The sequence below is a fragment of the Culex pipiens genome, chromosome 1, assembly GCF_016801865.2.
Source record: "Culex pipiens pallens isolate TS chromosome 1, TS_CPP_V2, whole genome shotgun sequence".
NCBI lineage: Eukaryota > Metazoa > Arthropoda > Insecta > Diptera > Culicidae > Culex > Culex pipiens.
This window is the reverse complement of record NC_068937.1, coordinates 106736134-106746370: the sequence shown is the minus strand read 5'-3', so window position 1 is coordinate 106746370 and position 10237 is coordinate 106736134. Positions and strand designations below refer to the sequence as shown.

Sequence of the window (10237 nt, the reverse complement as noted above, 5' to 3'; positions counted from 1 at the left end):
TTTGGAAATAAGCCTAGTGATGGGTGAATCTTTGATTTCAGAGGGCAACACAATGGGTACCCGAATTTGATCGACACCCCCAAAACTGTACAGCAATCGTTAAAAGGGTGGCCAGATCTACAAAATCCTTTCTTTATTGAACATTTTTGTTTTAAATGTCTAAAATTGTTCAATATGCATTAATCTGAGGTGATAAAAGATGTTAAAATTTTGAGTGATTTTTTTATAGTTTTATTATTTTTAATCATCTTTTTCTACTGTGCCTTCTTCAGTACCCCACAACAAACCCCATCTCGACCAGCTCCTCTCGGGTGGCATCCAACCGGCGGCGGCACAACCTAGCCAAGTCAAGCCACAGAGCTTTATCTCTTCGGGCCGGGCCTCACCTTCAGTCTTTCGCCAGCGCTGGACGGAGACGGATCGGATCGGCTTTCTCTTTGGTGTGTTCGCTCATCGCGACTGTGCTTCGGAACGATTGTGAGCCCTAAATTGGTGAAGAACAATAACAGTTTTGTTAGTGCTGAATTAGTGCTAGCGTGAGCGCTGAAGCGGTGAAAATCGAGGGAAGAACGTTGATGAGAAGGAATTGTTGTTTGAGAAGATTTATGGATTCAATCGTTGTCCAGCTGTTGTGAACCTGTTGAGCCAGAACCAATCGAAATTGGCTTTTTAAGGCAATTTAGTGTTTATTTGTTGATGCGATCAAAATGTGTGGAAAAGTGGTGTTTGTTTCTTGGTGAAGAAGAGCGAAGACTCATCAAAGTTACATAAACAAACACTTTAATTTCTCAAGTGATTTAAACTAGCTCTACAATTTGATGCGGCTGATCAACGCGGTTTTTCTCACGCGTTTCAAACATCGTGAAAATTCCATAAAGTGCAGAATAACGACTTCTCCGACGTCGGGCATGACTGCCCGAGAGTGGTGGTGTTTCATAGAGGCTTAGCAGTGGAAATAGCGCATCAACAATAATAATAACAAAGTAATAACAGCAAGGTACAGAAGTGCTAGTGTTCGGCACAGTGCACGATTGATCTTGAATGCCGAAGCAGAAGAAGTCTTTATCGGATTACACAACCAGTCAAATAACAGTCAGTCAGTCAGTCATTGGCGCGTTTAAAAGAAGCCGAAGCTGAAGAAAAGGCAGAAGAAGCCGGAGGTGAAACATTATTAAAAAAGGTGTCTGGCCGAATGCATTGTGTCCACACTCACAAACACACGTACAACACAGGTGAAAAAGTGAAGAAGCAATAGCAGTAGCGCGAAACACAAAAGAATTGCGCCGAACGTTGTTTGCTCACGGAGATGAATTGACGGACGGACGGATGTATCAGTGACTTTTGGGTTATTTTTTTTTGTTTAAGTCGGTGCCGGTGATCGAGGATTGCGAGATCGGATATTGCGACCTCTCTCGTCAGGTGCTGTAGCGGATGATGTAGTTCAAGGTGAGTGCGCTTTTGAGTTGGGCCTTTAATGGAAATGATGGGGGCGCATTGTTTTGAGGGTGAGCATAATGATATGATAGGGGAGTTGTAATTATCGTTTGGAGTAAACTGTTTCAACATTTGCTCTAAAAAGTGCTTTGCCAAGATACAATATTTTATGACTGTGTTTTTAAAACATTGAAAAAACTATTTTAGAATGTTTATAAATTTTTTCTGATGTTTATTTTTGAAAATTCATTTTTTAAAATTATTTTTCAATCCTTAAGAATTTAACATTTTAAACAAAATTTTCAACTAACCAAATTTGAACTACAAATTATTGTCTCTGTAGTCTGAACAGGCTCTTCAAATTTATTTTTCCCCGACATGAAGATGCGTAGTTTTTATCTCCTAACGTCGATCAAGCTTCAGAAGACACCAATTAACTTTATGAAAAAGATCAAACACTCCAATGGTGATTACAAAACATGGCAAATATGCTCAAAAAAATCCATAGCAAAATAAATACTTTTCCCATACAAAATCATATAAAAGAACATGGCTTGGAATGATCGAGTTTTCGTCCGATCATTATCATATTCGGGATTTTTGCTCTTTTACCCTCACACAATTTAGCCTTAAAATGGCTAGAAGAACGTCAAATGAGAACCACTCTAATGAATTTCCAGATGGTGAAAAATAGAAACAGTAAAATTTATTGTTGATTTAACCAACTCCATTTTATGCTTGTAAAACTTTTATTGAAAGTGTTTGAATGTTTCTTTAACATGAAGAAAAGTATCATGATCTTGGAAGTCATCAACAAATGATGTGAAATTTTAAGGGAGATGAGTTGTGTAACAAGATTTGTGGCGAAATTTAACACGAAATGGAAAACTTTTCCAAGGAATATTTTAGCTCATACATAATATTGTTTATTATGCTGTTTGTAATTTTCATTTCAGTTTTTTTTTTACATTTATTTAAGGCGATTTTTATCAAAAATTTCTACAATGTGATGATTTCACAATCAATCCATAAACAAATTATTCAGGCTCAAACAAAAAAGCATCTTCTTAATTTGAAACTGAATAACTCTCGATGAATATTACTATTTACACAAACAGTGCATTTTTTCGTAATATGGAACAAAAAAAAGACTTAATTTCAAATTTCAAGCCAAACCTTAAAAAATGTTAACCCTCTACAACCTAACCCCGCCTCTAGACGGGCTTCGATCTAAAAAATCGCCAAAAATCAATTTTTCAACCGATTTTTGATCTTTAAAAAGCATTGGAAAGAAGAACTCTTAAAATTTTATAAAACTTCAGGGTTGGAAGTTCAACTTGTTTTATGTGACTTTGCCAATGTTTTAAAAAATGTCATTTTTTTAGGGGTCGACTTTGGCTGTGTTTTTTTACTAACATTTCCTATATTTTCAGTAAAAAGAAGTATGCAGTAATTTTTGTAGTGTCCCAGACTATGCCTCTATGCATTTTTTTGCAATTTAAATGATGATGGTGCCATTCGATAGCAGAAAATGTGAAAAACATGCAAAAAAATGAAAAAGTGACTGTAAAATCGTGAAAAAATTAGATAGGCAAAATGTAATTATATTAGGTGGTAGAAAATGCCAAATACTACTTAAAACAAACATAAACTAAACAAGATAAATGCAAATCAAAATACTAAAAATAAAATAAGAAAAACATAAAACAAGAGAAGTAAAGTTTTTCGTAGAACAAAAGTTGCTCAAAATTACCTACTGAACACGGGAAAAATAAATATTATCGAAAAAAAAAATTTGGGCAGTAGAGGGTTAAGCAAAAAGCATCACAAACGCTTTATACATTACAAACTCTTCCCGGTAAACTTCGTCCTGCCCTTTTTTGGTTTCCTGACGTTTCTTGCTTGTTTGCTAATTCAGTCTCCTGTGATCAAAATTTGATTTAACGCAGCCTTTCCCATACAATCTGCAGATTTTCTGGAATCGGTTCCAGAGTGGCCAAAGTTGTCACTTTTTGGCGTAAGATCCTTCCTTGGACTTATACTAATCCAACGCGACAAAGAGCACCTCGATCTGCTCCGCTCCGTATTGAACTGATTCGCGTTCGAACAAAACCGTCGAATTTTTTTATGCATATAGAAGAAGATAGAAGAAGAAAATAAGATTACAGTAATGATTCAACCGATTTTTTATGGAGAGTTTTTGAAGAGGGGGAGGGGAAACAATTTGAAGTAAAATTTGCAGTGGGCTAAGGATGGTACAAATTTTATTTAATGTTTTTGTCCTCTCGACAACAACAAATTGAAATAAATGTGTTGCCTGAATTTCAAAATTTCGAAACAAAAACTATCTTAAATGCTTTACAGGGCAAATACTCGTATGTCTAGTAAGTAATTTTTATATCCAATTCACCGATTTTCACTTTTTAAGCAACTTATTTCTCAAAACTTTTGAGAGAAACTTGCTTGCTTGGGAAGTGACCCATTGAGCAGTTTATTATATGATTTCATACGAAAACGATTCTTAGAAGCTGTTATTTAATGGCAAAGTGCTGATATGCCAATATTAGGTGCCCGATGTTATTACATGCCGTTAACCTACATCATTACAGTTATGCTACAATCAAAAACTTGCATATTACCAATACATTTATGAATATATTTTCCATTAAGCTTTATGTTTAGTACAGATCTTTGATCAAAATGCGTAAATAGTGACATTAAAAACAGTTTTCAAAAAGATTTTCTTTTCATTTTTTAAAGGAGTTACATACAGTCATGCCCCGGTTTTGCACGCCTCGGTTTTGCACTGCCCCGGTTATGATTCGTTTAGCTGCCTCGGTTAAGCACGACCCAGTGCAATGTTTCTCGAAAAAATACTGAAAATTATTGTTTCTTTGAAATGATCGGGATTTTTTCAAACATTTCGAAAGTTATAACACACATTTTTGAAAATACTCAAAATTTTCACAAAACAACATGTTTTTAGGAAAAAATACTTAAATTTAAATTTTTTGATGTACGGATATGAAATGCTCGGGATTTTTCATGCATTTCGATAGTAATAATACTTTTTTGTGAAATACTGAAAATTTTCACCAAACTTCGTATTTTCGAACAAATATTAAAAATATAAGTTTTGTACAATATAGGTATCAAATGATCGATGATTTTTTCATACATTGCAAAAGTAATAATACAAATTTTTGAAAGCACTCGAAATTTTCTCAAAACTACGTATTTCATAAAATACTAAAAATTTAAGTTTTTTACAAACAAATATCCGATTAAATGTAAAAAGTTAATCCTTCCCTGTTCCTGAGGGGAACACCCGTGATGAGTATCGGGGCCGGCAATTAAAAAGCGGATTCAGTGACAGTTTATTAATCAACTTAATGTTAACATGTTAAGGTTGATGTTAACATTCCATATATTGTCTTCCTATGGTGTCTTGTTAAGGTCCAGTTTGTGACGATACACTACTTTCCCTTTACTAAGCAATCGAATCCAGAAGGGAAAAGATCACCAGTTGTGTTGGTCCGAGCCGGAATTTGAACCCCGATCTACCGCTTACGAGGCGGAAGCGTTACCACTGGGCTACGTGGCTCGGATGATACCCATATAATAAATACTAAAGTTTTGAGTATGTTTTTCAAAAGTACGTAGTTCTGTGAAAATTTTGAGTATTTTCATATAAAATTCTTTCGAAATGTATGAAAATTGCTAATTATTTTATACCGTAAAACGGGTTGACTTTGATAGCCGGGGTGACTTTGATAGGATGGCGATTTTTCCGCAAAATGAAGAGTAAAATTAAAATACGTAAGGAATGGTTTAGAAACATACTGACCGTGGTAGATAAGTGTTCAAAGTACCTCAAGAAGAACTATTCATAAAATTTTGGAAAGTTTTAAAAAGTTAGTTAACTATAGTTAAGAAAATGTTGATGAAAGTCATTATTTTAAACTTCTCAAAGTGTCATAATTTTCTCAATGAACATGATTTTTAATCGGAAACGGAATGCATTTTCGGATTCTTTGTACAATTTTCCATTAGGAAAAGGTTAAATAAGTTTGAAAATAATAAATAATATGTGTTTTTTAAACACACTTAAAAATTATCTGCAAATTTATAGGCAAATTCAGTTGAACAAATTTCATGTAAAATGTGTCAACTTGTGATTCGTGCTTCGAATGAATAAAATGCAATATAAATCGATAATTTTATAAACAAAACAAGTTTTAACAAATTTCAGGCAAAATTCTGACTTTTTAAAAATTTTACCTGAAATGTATATGTATTTTGTTAAAAAGCTTTTAAACCTAGTAAACTAAATATAAACATAGATTTTTTTTTCTTAAAAGCTATATCAGCTACTTTAGTGATGGAACATTTAATGTACAAATAAAGTTTGAACATCTCAAATAAGATTTAACAAGAAATACTATCAAAGTCACCCCGTAATTAAAACTAAGAATTTTTAACGTAACTATTTTTCTAAACACTATTGAAAAAACTTTTTTCCAAAATAGTGCATGGACTTTGTGTGGCCTACCCCAGTACATGTTTTAAAAATAATAATCATGAGAAAAACCTTACCTGTTGGAAAATATTCTAACAACAAATTGAAATCCTATATAAGTCACCCCGGTTTACGGTACCTATTTTGAAAAAAAAACAGATTTTAGTATTTTTTCAAAAAAGATTTAGTTTTTTGAAAAATTTTGAGTGTTTCACAAAAAATATCATTATTATCGAAATGTATGAAATAAATACTAATATTTTTTTTAATTTTTTCTAAAATCTGAATTTTCAGTAATTTTGTTGAAAAACCGTAGTTTTGTGAAAATTTTGAGTGTCTTCAAAAATTTGTGTAGTTACAATCTAATGTATGAAAAAATTCCGATCATTTGATACCCATATTGGTAAAAACTGTTTGTTTTTATGTATTTTTTTGAAAATACGTAGTTTTGTGAAAATTATGATTATTCAAAAAATGTGTAATAAATAACTTTCAATATGTGTGAAAGAATCCCGATCATTTGATACCCATATAGAAAAATCAATTATTTGGAGTATTTTTTCGATAAAATAGCATTTTCAAAATACAAGAAAACTACGTATATTTTTGCAAATTTGAATGTAATTATAATTGCAATGGATAACTGACATCATCTCGATTCTAAAACACTTAAAAAAATAATATTTGGATAATTTTTCATTGGATTAGAACCAATGTCCCATAAGCACTGTGCCTCAGTTATGCACGCCTCGGTTTAGCGTCCCCCATATGCGGTGCTAAACCGAGGCATGACTGTACAGTAGAGTGCCCAGAATATGGGACTTTTTTTTCAAAACCTCGCTCCACAAGCTGAATATTGTTTCTTGAGCTTTTTTAGGACTCTGGGCAAAATATGAGCAAAATCGGTCAACATTTACCCATCGATACTCGAAGGTGAAGTGTGCACGGGAAAAATCGAAAAAAATGTATGGAATACCCAATTTTCTTACGGTTTGGTCTTCAAGGTGCACTTCTTCTATCAAAATATTTCCAAAAGTGAAATTCTCAATTTAAATTTAATGCGTTACAACTTTGTAGAACATACCAAAGCTTTAAAAATCGATCCTGAAAAGTTATCAGCGATTTAAAAAAGTCATTTTTGTATGAAAACATTTTTTTCACCAACTTTAGGCTCGGGTATCAATGGATTAATCTCAACCAATTTCGCTCAAAAGTTGCACAGATGCTAAAAATGACCCAAAAACCCATTTTCTGCTTGTGGAGCAGGGGGTCATTTTTTCTGGGCACCCTACTGTACAGCCAACTTTCGACCACTCAAAATCTTAACATTTGGAAATCGATGGGCAAACTTTGTTGGTTTGTGACTTTTCTAACGTAAACCAAACGAAAATGTCGTAGCATTTTGTCAAAATATGGCTAAAACAGCAGTCCTAATTCGCGCATTGCATTTCAATTGGCGATAATTTTGAAAAGGTATGATTCAATTTATGCGAAAAAAGAGCAGTTAAAAATCAAAGATGTTGATTTTCAAATTATTAAAGGTACTATTAGATATTTTTTCTGACACATAATCTGTTCACATTCTCAGGTGTCATTTTACTGTGAAGAAAAATAAAACAACAAATCATTTAAAAACGTGTCACCCTCGGGAAATCACTGCTCCCATTCCATCGAAAGTAAAACACAAAATCATCTCCGCTGTGGTTCATTTGGTTTCCATAATTCACCACCACGCAAAAGTATTGAAAGTGGCGCAAATCCATCGGAAAAGACCACACCGCACGTGCACACGCCACCCAAATGCCGCCGTCCATCGATCAGCTCTTTTCGGGGTGATCTCCGGAGGAAAAGTGTGCCGCCGTACGAACAACCCGCCAAATTGTGCAACCATTAGCATGACCAGAGAGGCTCCGTTCGTTTAAGGTGGGAGGCCCATAGCCAACCCAAAATGTGCGATATTGAACATTTCAGCAGGTTGCGGGTGGGTTTTGCGCTGTTATGCTACAGTGGTGGGCGGAAAATTGCATTGTTCCACTGGCAGTACCACAGACAGCAGGTCAGATAATGATGCTAAACGAAGGCAACAAAAAGGGGGGAGATCTCTCTCTCTGTGCCAATAACACTAATTTTGCGGCGTTATGGAGGTCCACTTTGGGTGAACTACTGACTTGGTCACCAAACTGCAGGTGTTACGAAGTGGGTATCGAGGTGGAACCGGAAAAGATTGGTTTGTTTGCGATATCTGATGGTGGAAGTTTTCGATGGAACTAATTTGTGTACACGCCAGAGATTTAAGCTACTCTGCATAATCCAGTTATTGCTCTTCATATATTATACATCTTTTGTTTTATTTCTTGTAAATACTGTTTATAATACTCCAGCTCTTCAAAAAGAACCAACTCTGGCTCTGACTCAGACTCTGACTATCTCTGGTTGTTCAAAGCCCAAGAATTTTTGTTTATACATGGTGAAATAATAACCTATAATCCTGACTAAGTTTGGTTAAGTTCAATTTATTCCAATATGTTATTATATGCGCTACCCTTAAGTTAAAGCTTAAATATACAAAATCAAACTCTACTCATAAACGGAGCCACCATCAGTGCCCTAAAATGCTGCCTTCAGTTCCTCATTCCAAGTAGGGTAATAATAAGTGTTATTACACCCGGAGCCCAAAAGTAGCCCACTTCTGGCCCAAAAATACCAGCAGTTTGCCGCATCTTCGATGAACTCTCCATGCAACTTTCAACCCACCGCAGGCAACCTCGCATTCAAATTAAGGCGTTGCATCATTTAGCAGATATTCCGCAGAAAATCGGACCTCTCTCGTTCGGTAACGTTTAAGCGGCCACATTAGCAGCTCGTATTAGCAGCTGTGGCCTTTTGCGCGGCGCGTGAAAGTGGCCCCTGAAGTTGAACTCTCCTCTTCAGCCTGGTGGTTGGTCAAAATCGTTATTTTTTTCTCAACAATCGATAAATTTGGACACATACACACAAGAAAAAAATGTTGGTCAAGAGCTTGTGAAATTGGACCACAAATCGCAATCGATATGCTTCTCACCCGCGTGCGATCACACACTCACTAACGAGGAATCATTTATCAATTATCTCATATCGATTTCACACGAGCAATCATCCGCGGTTGCTTCTTCACCTCGATCAATTTGATGTTTTTCCCACCGAAAGAAAAAGAAGAAGAAAAATAATACAAGCATGTCGCGCGATTTGGTGATAAATTGGAAAATTATCGCCATTTCGAAAGGGTTATGCGATAATGATGCTGGATGCGCTGCCGGCTTCGCCGGTGATTATCGTTCATTTTGATAATTGATGATTGTGTGCGCGCCTGCCTTTTAGCATTAATTCGTGGTTTTATTGAAAAAGTCATTTCCAAATTACTGACATTATTTTTGGAGCAAAGGTTTTTCGGCTATTGCATGGGAGTGTGTGAATGCTTGCTGTTTGCTCTTTTGTTTGAAATCAGGGCAGCAATTTGATCAGTATTTTGTGAAATTCAACCGTTGATCGTTGTCGTTGAAAAAATCTCATTGTTTGTTCGGGAAAAATAGAAAAAATGTATGAAAACCCCGATTTGCTTACGGTTTTGTCTGCGCTACTTACATCTAACTATTCCATAGTGAGATTCTTATTTAAGTAATTTTCTACAACTTTGTACAAAATACCAATGCTTGATCCTGAAAAATGATTAGCGTTTCATAAAAGTAATTTTTGTAAAACAAACTTTTTTTCACCAACTTTAAGCTCGGATATCAATGGGTTAACCTTCAAATGAAATGAAATGTGCAAAGTGTAGACGCAACAAATCAGTTCCAAATTTTAGAGGGTTGTTATGTGGCCCAAAAGGCATAATAAATACTTTCTGGTTTGATGTGATCATTTTTAAAATTTTCCATATAACGACGAGCCAGTCTAATGGGTATGTCATTGTATGAAATTCTGCATCTTGAGAAGGGACTTGCTGGTCGATTTGGTGTCTCCGGCAAAGTTGTAGGTTATAATAAGGATTTCAGAAAAAAAGATACACGAAAAAACAAAACCATTTTTTTAAATAATTTTATTAAATTATTCAAAGTTAAATTCCCAAAAATAGTAGTTTATGCAACAAATTGCAAAAAGATGAGTTTGGGGGTAGGCGTGGCTGAATGGTTACGCTGTTCGCTTTGTAAGTGGAAGGTTCTGGGTTCGATTCCCATCTGCCCCTATCGAGAAATTATGGAAAGAAGGAATAATTCTGAACACTTGAATATGAACGAAAAATTCATT

The 10237-nt window shown here is 35.0% G+C and overlaps 1 protein-coding gene across 1 annotated transcript in view; it reads left to right on the top strand.

Moving 5' to 3' along the window:
* The first annotated feature begins 395 nt into the window (after positions 1-395).
* Positions 396-10237, top strand: part of LOC120420732 (uncharacterized) — a 62398-nt gene continuing 52556 nt past the window's right edge. The window contains exon 1 of the mRNA XM_039583827.2: positions 396-1446. The gene's annotated coding sequence lies outside the window, so the exon portion shown is untranslated. The remainder of the gene's footprint in view (positions 1447-10237) is intronic.